General features: G+C 59.8%; 1 protein-coding gene across 1 annotated transcript in view; it reads left to right on the forward strand.

Annotated features, from left to right (window-relative positions):
- PFKP (phosphofructokinase, platelet) overlaps window positions 1–13463 on the forward strand; it is a 78669-nt gene that overhangs the window by 57809 nt on the left and 7397 nt on the right. The window lies entirely within an intron of this gene.

Consider the following 13463-nt stretch of genomic DNA (forward strand, 5'->3'; position numbering starts at 1 on the left):
CACTTCTGAATCTCCCCTTCTGTCTTCCATGTCCCCCCACTTCTGAGTCTCCCCTCCTGCCTTCCAAGTCCCCCCACTTCTGAGTCTCCCCTCTTGCACTCCATGTCACCCCACTTCTGACTCTCCCTTATGCACCCCATCTCCCCCCACTTCTGAGTCTCCCCTCTTGCACTCCTTGTCACCCCACTTCTGACTCTCCCTTATGCACCCCATGTCCTTATGCACCCCATGTCCCCCCACTTCTGAGTCTCCCTTCCTGCACCCCATGTCCCTCCACTGCTGGGTCTGCTCTCCTGCAGCCCATGTCCCACCACGTCTGAGCCTCCCTTCCTGCACCCCATGACCCCATTGCTGGGTACCCCTTATTGCCCCCCAGCCTTCCCTATTCTGATTCTCCCCTCTTATACTCCATGTCCCCACACTGATGGGTCCCCTCTCCTGCAACCCAGGCACCCCTACTTCTGTGTCTGCCGTCCTGTACCCCATGTCCCACCACTTCTGAGTCTCCCCTCCTGCACTTCCGGCCCCCCTCCTTCAGAGTCTGCCTTTCTGCGCCCCATTTCCCCCGACTTCTGAGTGTCTCCTCCCACATTGCATGTATCCCACTGCTGGGTCCCCCTCCTGCACCCCAGGCCCCCCGACTTCTGAGTCTCCCCTGCTGCACTCCATGTCCCCCACTACTGGGTACCCCCTCCTGCACACCAGTCACCCCACTTCTGCGTCACCCCTCTTGCAGTCCAGGCCCCCCTACTTACGAGATTCCCCTCCACACATGTCCCCCCACTTCTGATTCTACCCTCTGTACTCCAGTCCCCCCACTGCTGGCTCCCGCCTCCTGCACTCTGGGCCCCCTATGCGTCTCCGCTACTGCACCCCATCGCCCCCCACTTCTGAGTCTCCCCTCTTCCCTTCCATGTCCCCCCACTTCTGAGTCTCCCCTCCTGCACTCCATGTCCCCCCACTTCTGACTCTCCCTTATGCACCCCATCTCCCCCCACTTCTGAGTCTCCCCTCCTGCCTTCCATGTCCCCCCACTTGTGAGTTTCCCCTCCTGCACTCCATCTCCCCCCACTTCTGAGTCTCCCCTATTCACCCATCTCCCCCCACTTCTGAGTCTCCCGTCATGCCCTCCATGTCCCCCCACTTCTGACTCTCCCTTATGCACCCCATCTCCCCCCACTTCTGAGTCTCCCCTCCTGCCTTCCATGTCCCCCCACTTGTGAGTCTCCCCTCTTGCAGTCCATCTCCCCCCACTTCTGAGTCTCCCATCATGCCCTCCATGTCCCCCCACTTCTGACTCTCCCTTATGCACCCCATCTCCCCCCACTTCTGAGTCTCCCCTCCTGCCTTCCATGTCCCCCAACTTCTGAGTCTCCCGTCATGCCCTCCATGTCCCCCCACGTCTGACTCTCCCTTATGCACCCCATCTCCCCCCAGTTCTGAGTCTCCCCTCGTGCCCTCCCTGTCCCCCCACTTCTGAGTCTCCCCTCCTGCACACCATGTCACCCCACTTCTGAGTCTCCCCTATTCACCCATCTCCCTCCACTTCTGAGTCTCCCCTCGTGCCCTCCATGTCCCCCCACTTCTGACTCTCCCTTATCCACCCCATCACCCCCCACTTTTGAGTCTCCCCTCGTACCCTCCATGTCCCCCCACTTCTGAGTCTCCCCTCCTGCCTTCCATGTCCCCCCACTTCTGAGTTTCCCCTCCTGCACCCCATCTCCCCCCACTTCTGAGTCTCCCCTCCTGCCTTCCATGTCCCCCCACTTCTGAGTCTCCCCTCCTGCACTCCATCTCCCTCCACTTCTGAGTCTCCCCTCCTGCACTCCATGTCCCCCCACTTCTGAGTCTCGCCTCCTGCACTCTATGTCCCCACACTTCTGACTCTCCCTCATGTACCCCATCTCCCCCCACTTCTGAGTCTCCCCTCCTCCCTTCCATGTCCCCCCACTTCTGAGTCTCCCCTCCTGCACTCCTTGTCCCCCCACTTCTGACTCTCCCTTATGCACCCCATCTCCCCCACTTCTGAGTCTCCCGTCCTACCTTCCATGTACCCTGACTTCTGACTCTCCCTTATGCACCCCATCTCCCCCCACTTCTGAGTCTCCACTCCTGCCTTCCATGTCCCCCCACTTCTGAGTCTCCCCTCCTGCACTCCATCTCCCCCCACTTCTGAGTCTCCCCTCCTGCCTTCCATGTCCCCCCACTTCTGAGTCTCCCCTCATGCCCTCCATGTCCCCCCACTTCTGACTCTCCCTTATGCACCCCATCTCCCCCCACTTCTGAGTCTCCCCTCGTGCCCTCCATGTCCCCCCACTTCTGAGTCTCCCCTCATGCCCTCCATGTCCCCCCACTTCTGACTCTCCCTTATGCACCCCATCTCTCCCCACTTCTGAGTCTCCCCTCGTGCCCTCCATGTCCCCCCACTTCTGAGTCTCCCCTCATGCCCTCCATGTCCCCCCACTTCTGACTCTCCCTTATGCACCCCATCTCTCCCCACTTCTGAGTCTCCCCTCGTGCCCTCCATGTCCCCCCACTTTTGACTCTCCCTTATGCACCCCATCTCCCCCCACTTCTGAGTCTCCCCTCCTGCACTCCATCTCCCCCCACTTCTGAGTCTCCCCTCCTGCACTCCATTTCCCACCACTTCTGAGTCTCCCCTCCTGCACTCCATGTCCCCCCACTTCTGACTCTCCCTCATGTACCCCATCTCCCCCCAGTTCTGCGTCTCCCCTCCTCCCTTCCATGTCCTCCCACTTCTGAGTCTCCCCTCCTGCACTCCTTGTCCCCCCACTTCTGACTCTCCCTTATGCACCCCATCTCCCCCACTTCTGAGTCTCCCATCCTACCTTCCATGTACCCTGACTTCTGACTCTCCCTTATGCACCCCATCTCCCCCCACTTCTGAGTCTCCCCTCCTGCCTTCCATGTCCCCCCACTTCTGAGTCTCCCCTCCTTCTCCACATCTCCCCCCACTTCTGAGTCTCCCCTCCTGCACTCCATCTCCCCCCACTTCTGAGTCTCCCCTATTCACCCATCTCCCCCCACTTCTGAGTCTCCCGTCATGCCCTCCATGTCCCCCCACTTCTGACTCTCCCTTATGCACCCCATCTCCCCCCACTTCTGAGTCTCCCCTCCTGCCTTCCATGTCCCCCCACTTGTGAGTCTCCCCTCTTGCAGTCCATCTCCCCCCACTTCTGAGTCTCCCATCATGCCCTCCATGTCCCCCCACTTCTGACTCTCCCTTATGCACCCCATCTCCCCCCACTTCTGAGTCTCCCCTCCTGCCTTCCATGTCCCCCAACTTCTGAGTCTCCCGTCATGCCCTCCATGTCCCCCCACTTCTGACTCTCCCTTATGCACCCCATCTCCCCCAGTTCTGAGTCTCCCCTCGTGCCCTCCCTGTCACCCCACTTCTGAGTCTCCCCTATTCACCCATCTCCCTCCACATCTGAGTCTCCCCTCGTGCCCTCCATGTCCCCCCACTTCTGACTCTCCCTTATGCACCCCATCTCCCCCCAATTCTGAGTCTCCCCTCCTGCCTTCCATGTCCCCCCACTTCTGAGTCTCCCCTCCTGCACTCCATCTCCCTCCACTTCTGAGTCTCCCCTCCTGCACTCCATGTCCCCCCACTTCTGAGTCTCCCCTCCTGCACTCTATGTCCCCCCACTTCTGACTCTCCCTCATGTACCCCATCTCCCCCCACTTCTGAGTCTCCCCTCCTCCCTTCCATGTCCCCCCACTTCTGAGTCTCCCCTCCTGCACTCCATGTCCCCCCACTTCTGACTCTCCCTTATGCACCCCATCTCCCCCACTTCTGAGTCTCCCGTCCCACCTTCCATGTACCCTGACTTCTGACTCTCCCTTATGCACCCCATCTCCCCCCACTTCTGAGTCTCCACTCCTGCCTTCCATGTCCCCCCAATTTGAGTCTCCCCTCCTGCACTCCATCTCCCCCCACATCTGAGTCTCCCCTCCTGCCTTCCATGTCCCCCCACTTCTGAGTTTCCCCTCCTGCACCCCATCTCCCCCCACTTCTGAGTCTCCCCTCGTGCCCTCCATCTCCCCCAACTTCTGAGTCTCCCCTCCTGCCTTCCATGTCCCCCCACTTCTGAGTCTCCCCTCCTGCACTCCATGTCCCCCCACTTCTGAGTCTCCCCTCCTGCCCTCCATGTCCCCCCATTCTCTACTCTCCCTTATGCACCCCATCTCCCCCCACTTCTGAGTCTCCCCTATTCACCCATCTCCCCCCACTTCTGAGTCTCCCGTCATGCCCTCCATGTCCCCCCACTTCTGACTCTCCCTTATGCACCCCATCTCCCCCAACTTCTGAGTCTCCCCTCCTGCCTTCCATGTCCCCCAACTTCTGACTGTCCCTTATGCACCCCATCTCCCCCCAGTTCTGAGTCTCCCCTTGTGCCCCCCAGGTCCCCCCACGTTTGAGTCTCCCCTCCTGCAAGCATATCACCCCACTTCTGAGTCTCCCCTATGCACCCATCTCCCCCTACTTCTGAATCTCCCCTCATGCCCTCCCTGTCCCCCCACTTCTGAGTCTCCCCTCCTGCACACCATGTCACCCCACTTCTGAGTCTCCCCTATTCACCCATCTCCCTCCACTTCTGAGTCTCCCCTCGTGCCCTCCATGTCCCCCGACTTCTGACTCTCCACTATGCACCCATCTCCCCCCACTTCTGAGTCTCCCCTCCTGCACACCATGTCACCCCACTTCTGAGTCTCCCCTATGCACCCATCTCCCCCCACTTCTGAGTCTCCCCTCCTGCCTTCCATGTCCGCCCACTTCTGTCTCTCTCTTCCTGCACCCCAGGCCCCCCTACTTCTTATTGTCCCCTCCTGCACACCATGTCACCCCACTCCTGAGTCTCCCCTATGCACCCATGTCCCCCCACTTTTGAGTCTCCCTTCCTGCACCCTAGGCGCCCCTACTTCTGAGTTTCCCCTCCTGCACCCCATGTCACCCCACTTCTGAGTCTCCCCTATGCACCCATCTCCCCCCACTTCTGAGTCTCCCCTCCTGCACACCATGTCCCCCCACTTCTGAGTCTCCCCTCCTGCCTTCCATGTCCGCCCACTTCTCTCTCTCTCTTCCTGCACCCCCGGACCCCCTACTTCTTATTGTCCCCTCCTGCACACCATGTCACCCCACTCCTGAGTCTCCCCTATGCACCCATGTCCCCCCACTTCTGAGTCTCCCTTCCTGCACCCTAGGCCCCCCTACTTCTGATGTTCCCCTCCTGCACACCATGTCACCCCACTTCTGAGTCTCCGCTATGCACCTATCTCCCCCCACTTCTGAGTCTCCCCTCCTGCCTTCCATCTCCCCCAACTTCTGAGTCTCCCCTCCTGCACTCCATGTTCCCCACTTCTGAGTCTCCCCTATGCACCCATCTCCCCCCTCTTCTGAGTCTCCCCTCCTGCGCCCCAGGCCCCCTATTTCTGAGTCTCTCCTCCTGCACACCATGTCACCCCACTTCTGAGTCTCCGCTATGCACTTATCTCCCCCCACTTCTGACTCTCCCTTATGCACCCCATCTCCCCCCACTTCTGAGTCTCCCCTCTTGCACTCCTTGTCACCCCACTTCTGACTCTCCCTTATGCACCCCATGTCCCCCCACTTCTGAGTCTCCCTTCCTGCACCCCATGTCCCTCCACTGCTGGGTCTGCTCTCCTGCAGCCCATGTCCCACCACGTCTGAGCCTCCCTTCCTGCACCCCATGACCCCATGGCTGGGTACCCCTTATTGCCCCCCAGCCTTCCCTATTCTGATTCTCCCCTCCTATACTCCATGTCCCCACACTGATGGGTCCCCTCTCCTGCAACCCAGGCACCCCTACTTCTGTGTCTGCCATCCTGTACCCCATGTCCCACCACTTCTGAGTCTCCCCTCCTGCACTTCCGGCCCCCCTCCTTCAGAGTCTGCCTTTCTGCGCCCCATTTCCCCCGACTTCTGAGTGTCTCCTCCCACACTGCATGTATCCCACTGCTGGGTCCCCCTCCTACACCCCAGGCCCCCCGACTTCTGAGTCTCCCCTGCTGCACTCCATGTCCCCCACTACTGGCTACCCCCTCCTTCACACCAGTCACTCCACTTCTGCGTCACCCCTCTTGCAGTCCAGACCCCCCTACTTACGAGTTTCCCCTCCACACATGTCCCCCCACTTCTGATTCTACCCTCTGTACTCCAGTCCACCCACTACAGGCTCCTGCCTCCTGCACTCTGGGCCCCCTACATCTGCGTCTCCCCTCCTGCACCCCATCTCCCCCCACTTCTGAGTCTCCCCTCCTCCCTTCCATGTCCCCCCACTTCTGAGTCTCCCCTCCTGCACTCCATGTCCCCCCACTTCTGACTCTCCCTTATGCACCCCATCTCCCCCCAGTTCTGAGTCTCCCGTCGTGCCCTCCAGGTCCCCCCACTTCTGAGTCTCCCCTCCAGCCTTCCATTTCCCCCCACTTCTGACTCTCCCTTATGCACCCCATCTCCCCCCAGTTCTGAGTCTCCCCTTGTGCCCTCCAGGTCCCCGCACTTCTGAGTCTCCCCTCCTGCAAGCATGTCACCCCACTTCTGAGTCTCCCCTGTGCACCCATTTCCCCCTACTTCTGAGTCTCCCCTCGTGCCCTCCATGTCCCCCGACTTCTGACTCTCCCTTATGCACCCCATCTCCCCCCACTTCTGTCTCCCCTCCTTGACTCCATGTCCCCGCACTTCTGAGTCTCCTCTTTGCACCACATCTCCCCCCACTTCTGTGTCTCCCCTCCTGCACTCCATGTCCCCCCACTTCTGAGTCACCCCTCGTGCCCTCCACTTTCCCCCACTTCTGACTTTCCCTATGCACCCATCTCCACCCACAACTGAGTCTTCCCTTATGCCCTCCATGTCCCCCCGACTTCTGAGTCTCCCTTATGCACCCCATATCCCCGCAGTTCGGAGTCTCCCCTCCTGCCTTCCATGTCCCCCCACTTCTGAGTCTCCCCTCCTGCACACCATGTCACCACATTTCTGAGTCTCCCCTATGCACCCATCTCCCCACACTTCTGAGTCTCCCGTCGTACCTTCCACGTCCCCCCACTTTGGACTCTCACTTATGCAGCCCATCTCCCACTACTTTTTTTTCCCCCCACTTCTGAGTCTCCCCTCCTGCCTTCCATGTTCCCCCACTTCTGAGTCTCCCCTCCTGCACACCATGTCACCCCACTTCTGATTCTCCCCTATGCACCCATCTCCCCGCACTTCTGAGTCTCCCCTCCTGCACACCATGTCACCCCACTTCTGATTCTCCCCTATGCACCCATCTCCCCCCACTTCTGAGTCTCCCCTCCTGCACACCATGGCACCCCACTTCTGAGTCTCCCCTATGCACTCATCTCCCCCCACTTCTGAGTCTCCCGTCGTGCCCTCCATGTCCCCCCACTTCTTACTGTCCCTTATGCACCCCATCTCCCCCCACTTCTGAGTCTCCCGTCCTGCACCCCATGCCCCCCTACTTCTGAGTTTCCCCTCTGGCACACCATGTCACCCCACTTCTGTGTCTCCCCTATGCACCTATCTCCCCCCACCTGAGTCTCCCCTCCTACCTTCCATGTCCCCCCACTTCTCTCTGTCCCTTATGCACCCCATCTCCCCCCACTTCTGAGTCTCCCGTCCTACCTTCCATGTACCCTGACTTCTGACTCTCCCTTATGCACCCCATCTCCCCCCAGTTCTGAGTGTCCTCTTCTGCCCTCCAGGTCCCCGCACTTCTGAATCTCCCCTCCTGCAAGCATGTCACCCCACTTCTGAGTCTCCCCTATGCACCCATCTCCCCCTACTTCTGAGTCTCCCCTTGTGCCCTCCATGTCCCCTGACTTCTTACTCTCACTTATGCACCCCATCTCCCCCCACTTCTGTGTCTCCCCTCCTGCACTCCATGTCCCCCCACTACTGAGTCACCCCTCGTGCCCTCAATGTTCCCCCACTTCTGACTCTCCCTATGCACCCATCTCCCCCCACTTCTGAGTCTTTCCTTGTGCGCTCCATGTCCCCCCACTTCTGAGTCTCCCCTCCTGCCTTCCATGTCCCCCCACTTCTGAGTCTCCCTTATGCACCCCATATCCCCGCAGTTCGGAGTCTCCCCTCCTGCCTTCCATGTCCCCCCACTTCTGAGTCTCCCCTCCTGCACACCATGTCACCACATTTCTGAGTCTCCCCTATGCACCCATCTCCCCCCACTTTTGAGTATCCCGTCGTACCTTCCATGTCCCCCCTCTTTGGACTCTCACTTATGCACCCCATCTCCCCCTACTTCTTTTTTTCCCCCCCACTTCTGAGTCTCCCCTCCTGCCTTCCATGTTCCCACACTTCTGAGTCTCCCTTCCTGCACCCCAGGCCCCCCTACTTCTTAGTGTCCCCTCCTGCACACCATGTCACCCCACTTCTGATTCTCCCCTATGCACCCATCTCCCCCCACTTCTGAGTCTCCCTTCGTGCCCTCCATGTCCCCCCACTTCTGAGTCTCCCCTCCTGCAAGCATGTCACCCCACTTCTGAGTCTACCCTATGCACCCATCTCCCCCTACTTCTGATTCTCCCCTCGTGCCCTCCATGTCCCCCGACTTCTGACTCTCCCTTATGCTCCCGATCTCCCCCCACTTCTGTGTCTCCTCCTGCACTCCATGTCCCCCCACTTCTGAGTCTCCCGTATGCACCCATCTCCCCCTACTTCTGAGTCTCCCCTCGTGCCCTCCATGTCCCCCGACTTCTGACTCTCCCTTATGCACCCCATCTCCCCCCACTTTTGTCTCCCCTCCTGCAGTCCATGTCCCCCCACTTCTGAGTCTCCCCTGTGCACCCCATCTTCCCCCACTTCTGTGTCTCCCCTCCTGCACTCCATGTTCCCCCAATTCTGACTCTCCCTATGCACCCATCTCCCCCCACTTGTGAGTCTCCCCTATTTACCCATCTCCCCACTTCTTAGTCTCCCCTCGTGCCCATGTCCCCCCACTTCTGACTCTCCCTTATGCACCCTATATCCCCCCACTTCTGAGTCTCCCCTCCTGCCTTCCATGTCCCCTCAATTCTGAGACTCCCCTCCTGCACTCCATGTCCCCCCACTTCTGAGTCTCCCCTCCTGCACTGCATGTCCCCCCACTTCTGACTCTCCCTTATGCACCCCATCTCCCCCCACTTCTGAGTCTCCCCTCCTGCCTTCCATGTCCCCCCACTTCTGAGTCTCCCCTCCTGTACTCCATGTCCCCCCACTTCTGACTCTCCCTTATGCACCCCATCTCCCTCCACTTCTGAGTCTCCCCTCCTCCCTTCCATGTCCCCCCACTTCAGAGTCTCCCCTCCTGTATTCCATGTCCTCCCACTTCTGACTCTCCCTTATGAACCCCATCTCCCCCCACTTCTGAATCTCCCCTCCTGCCTTCCATGTCCCCCCACTTCTGAGTCTCCCCTCCTTCTCCACATCTCCCCCCACTTCTGAGTCTCCCCTCCTGCACTCCATCTCCCCCCACTTCTGAATCTTCCATCCTGCACCCCATCTCCCCTCACTTCTGATTCTCCCCTCCTGCCTTCTATGTCCGCCCCCTTCTGAGTCTCCCTTCTTGCACCCCAGGCCCCCCTACTTCTTATTGTCCCCTCCTGTACACCATGTCACCCCACTTCTGAGTCTCCCCTATGCACACATCTCCCCCCACTTCTGAGTCTCCCTTCCTGCACCCTAGGCCCCCCTGCCTCTGAGTTTCCCCTCCTGCACACCATGTCACCCCACTTTTGAGCCTCCCCTATGCACCCATCTCCCCCCACTTCTGAGTCTCCCCTCCTGCCTTCCATCTCCCCCCACTTCTGAGTCTCCCCTCCTGCACTCCATATCCCCCCACTTCTGAGTCTCCGCTCTGCACCCCATATCCCCCCACTTCTGATTCTCCCCTATGCACCCCATCTCCCCCCACTTGAGTCTCCCCTCTTGCCTTCCATGTTCCCCCACTTCTGATTCTCCCTTCCTGCACCCGAAGCCCCCCTACTTCTTAGTGTCCCCTCCTGCACACCATGTCACCCCACTTCTGATTCTCCCCTATGCAGCCATCTCCCCCCACTTCTGAGTCTCCCCTCGTGCCCTCCATGTCCCCCCACTTCTGACTCTCCCTTATGCACCCCATCTCCCCCCACTTCTGAATCTCCCCTCGTGCCCTCCATGTCCCCCCACTTCTGACTCTCCCTTATGCACCCCATCTCCCCCCACTTCTGAGTCTCCCCTCCTGCACCCCATCTTCCTCCACTTCTGAGTCTCCGCTCTGCACCCCATATCCCCCCACTTCTGAGTCTCCCCTCCTGCACCCCATGTCCCCCCAGTGCTGTGTCCCCCCTCCGGTACTGCAGGCCCCTTAATTCTGAGTCTCCCCTCCACCGCAGTTCCCCCACTTCTGAGTCTCCCCTACTGCACCCCAGTCCCCCCACTTCTGAGTCTCCCCTCCTGCACTCCATTACCCTCCACTACTGTGTCCCCCCTTTTGCACCCCATATGCCCCCTGCTGAGTCTCCCCTCCTGCACCCCATGTCCCCGCACTTCTGAGTCTCTCCTCTGCACTCCATGCCCCCCCATTGTTGGGTCCCTCTTGCTGCACCCCATGTCACTGCACTTCTGGGTCCCCCTACTGTACCCCAAGTCCCCCCACTTCTGATTCTCCCCTCTTGCACCCCAGGCCCCCCACTTCTGAGTCTCCCCTCCTGCACCCCGTGTCCCACACTTCTTAATCTCCTTTAACCCCTTGGATGCAGGTTACCTCTGACCCTGTACCCACCCTGCTTCATGCTCTCCACAGCTCGCTGGTGCGGTTGAAGGAGCACGATAGCTACCCTGACTTTTGTGTCCCCTTTTGCATGGTGCCTGCCACCATTAGCAACAACGTCCCAGGCACAGACCTGAGCGTGGGCTTTGAAATCGGCCTGAATGTGGTCACGGAGGTAAGAGCTTCCGTGTTTGCCGTCGTGGTTTGTTTGCCACAAGTAGACAGCCCATCAGGTGGAACCCGTAAGGTTTGTCTTTCCTCCTTAAGGAGAAACGGAAGGGGGACCCCATCCGATCTTCCAGGACAAATGAGCCCAGTTTATCATCAGCTCAAGTTTGCATCACTTCCCACCCAGCTTCTGTGTCTCTCGGGGTGGGGGAGGGGTCAGTGCCGACTGTGCCACTGTGCCGACTAAAAATAGGCTGTTCCATGGGTGCTCTGGGTGATCCCTGTTCCTGCACCCTTGGAGGTGCCTCCCAGTGTGGTGAGGCTGCTGCCAGGTGACGAGCTGGCCGCATGGTCCGCTGGAGGACACGGGACATGGAGCAGGTTGGGGCGGGGGAGTCCAGCCGACTGCGGGCCACGGGGAGGAGACGCCCTTCCTCATGGTGTGAGTGCGCTGCCCTCGGGGGCTTCACCCGCAGCCCCTCCCCTCCGCATCCCAGTGGGGGTCCAGCAGCTCAGGTGTCACCCGCGCTCTGTCTGCAGGGCCAGCACCTCCGAGCCCCGTCCACCTGGCTTCTGCTCTGGGGCGTGTCCTGCCCCATCGAGCCCCCCACCCCCGCAGAGGTTCAGAGCCCTCTGTGCTGGAGGGTTCTTGTGCTCAGCTGGGCACAGACCCCTGGGAATGAGCAGTTCAGTGCAGGCTCTGACTGCAAGGCAGGGAGGCCGTCACCAGGATCTCTGCCATCCAGGCCCACGGGTACATCTGGGGCATTCTGCTCCCCAAGATGGGGGCTCCGTGGGCCCAGCACGTAGCCTCTCCACTTCCATCAGGTAGCCCTGGCCATGGATGCTGGGGGGGGGGGCGGGCATAACCCCCCCACTCCTCCGCAGGGCATTGTCTGCACCTCCAGACGCCTGCACGCACTGTCACCCTCCCACCCCTACTTGGCACGTGTCACCCACCACCCGACCTCAGCCGCCTGTGCCTTGTGGATGGGAACCCCCAAGGGGGTGCGTAACTGGGCACCGAGGTGTCCTCGTGCCCGAGATCATGGGCTCTTTCCCATCTTAACACCCTTCCAAGCGCCACCTCATCTTTTCACATTGGGCTTTATGTTTACCACACCCATGTGGCAAAATGTGAGCAGTTCTGGGACTTTGAATAACTTGAGGATTTTCCTCCAGTGGAGAATTCCCGGGTATTTTTCTTGGGTATAATCCTCTGTCCCCGCCAGAGGGCGCCAGCGCTGGGCGAGAGGGGACGTTCCCGCAGTGGCCATGGCGGCAGGGCTGGTCCGCGCCGGGCAGGGGCGTCGGCCCTCCTGGATGCCCTCCTCTCACCCCAGAAGTCAGAGCCAGCCGGCCCTGGGCCCTGTACCACCCACCAGGGACTGGGGCGCGCGGTCCCGCGGCCTCTTCTGTGTCAGCCCTGCTCTCAGCAATTGGCTGAGACGCTGCCGGGAGGACTTGCTATTTTTAGATCAAGTGAACTCAAGCCTCAGACACAACCTGGGTGAATGAGAGAGTTGACAGGCGTTTAAGCGCCTGGCTCCCCAGGGCTCCCAGCCGCCCAGGCCGTGTCAGCTGCCAGGCGCCCGCGGTTGCCCGCGGTTGGCTCCCTCTTCGCGGTCCGAGTCGGGGCCGAGACGCAGGTACTCGGCTCGGAGGAGAGGGGCTTTGCCGTCAGGTGGTTACAGTGCTGCTCTCTGCGTTAGGGACAGTGACTCTCCGCCTTCAGTGTCAGGCTGGGTCAGGAAAGGAACCCACATGACCTGCAGCTCTGGGAGGGGCCTGTGCACCCCCCAGCCCTGAATTCCTCTGAGACAAAGACCAGGAAGGGAGGTTTAAGTGCTCGAAGGCCACGTAAAGGAGCCCGTGGAAACCCTCCCGCCCCCTGTGACCCCCGCACTGCCGGGAACCCGCATCCCCGCCTAAGTACCGGGAAGACAAGATGGGTGGGTCGCGTTGATGCGATTTCTTCTTCGTATCCTGGCTCCTGGAGAACGCAGAGCTGTCCACCGGCTGAAGCGCGCACTGCATTTTGATTAAATCAATCTACCTATTTGGGGAGGGTGATGATCCATCAAACACATTGAAAGTATAGTGAGGAATGATGGAAGGGAGCCTGTGTTTGTTCATCAAGACGCTCCTTCACGTCTAACCCGAAGCACTGGAGTGAGGACCTCCACACTGGTGGTGGTATACTTTGGTGCACAAACCTCTTTTCCCCGAAATGTGACCCCTGGTCTCCCAAGCCCCCAGCCCCCATTTAAGATTACACTCTGGTCTCAGAGCTGTTCGGACTGATTTAGGGAACCCTGTACGGTTACCCGTGACTGGTTGATGGATGGGGCAGGATGCTGCCTGCTTTTCTTTGATTGTCAGACACTGAGCGCTGACTGTGCGATTCCTGTCTTCATGGGATTCGCAGTCTTGCGAGGAAGGCACCCCACCCCCGAATCAGAGAATTACTGAGTTGCAGAAACCTGCACTGTGGTGACTTCTGTGGAGAGA

Source organism: Mesoplodon densirostris, chromosome 4 (genome assembly GCF_025265405.1).
Source record: "Mesoplodon densirostris isolate mMesDen1 chromosome 4, mMesDen1 primary haplotype, whole genome shotgun sequence".
NCBI classification, from domain to species: Eukaryota; Metazoa; Chordata; class Mammalia; order Artiodactyla; family Ziphiidae; genus Mesoplodon; species Mesoplodon densirostris.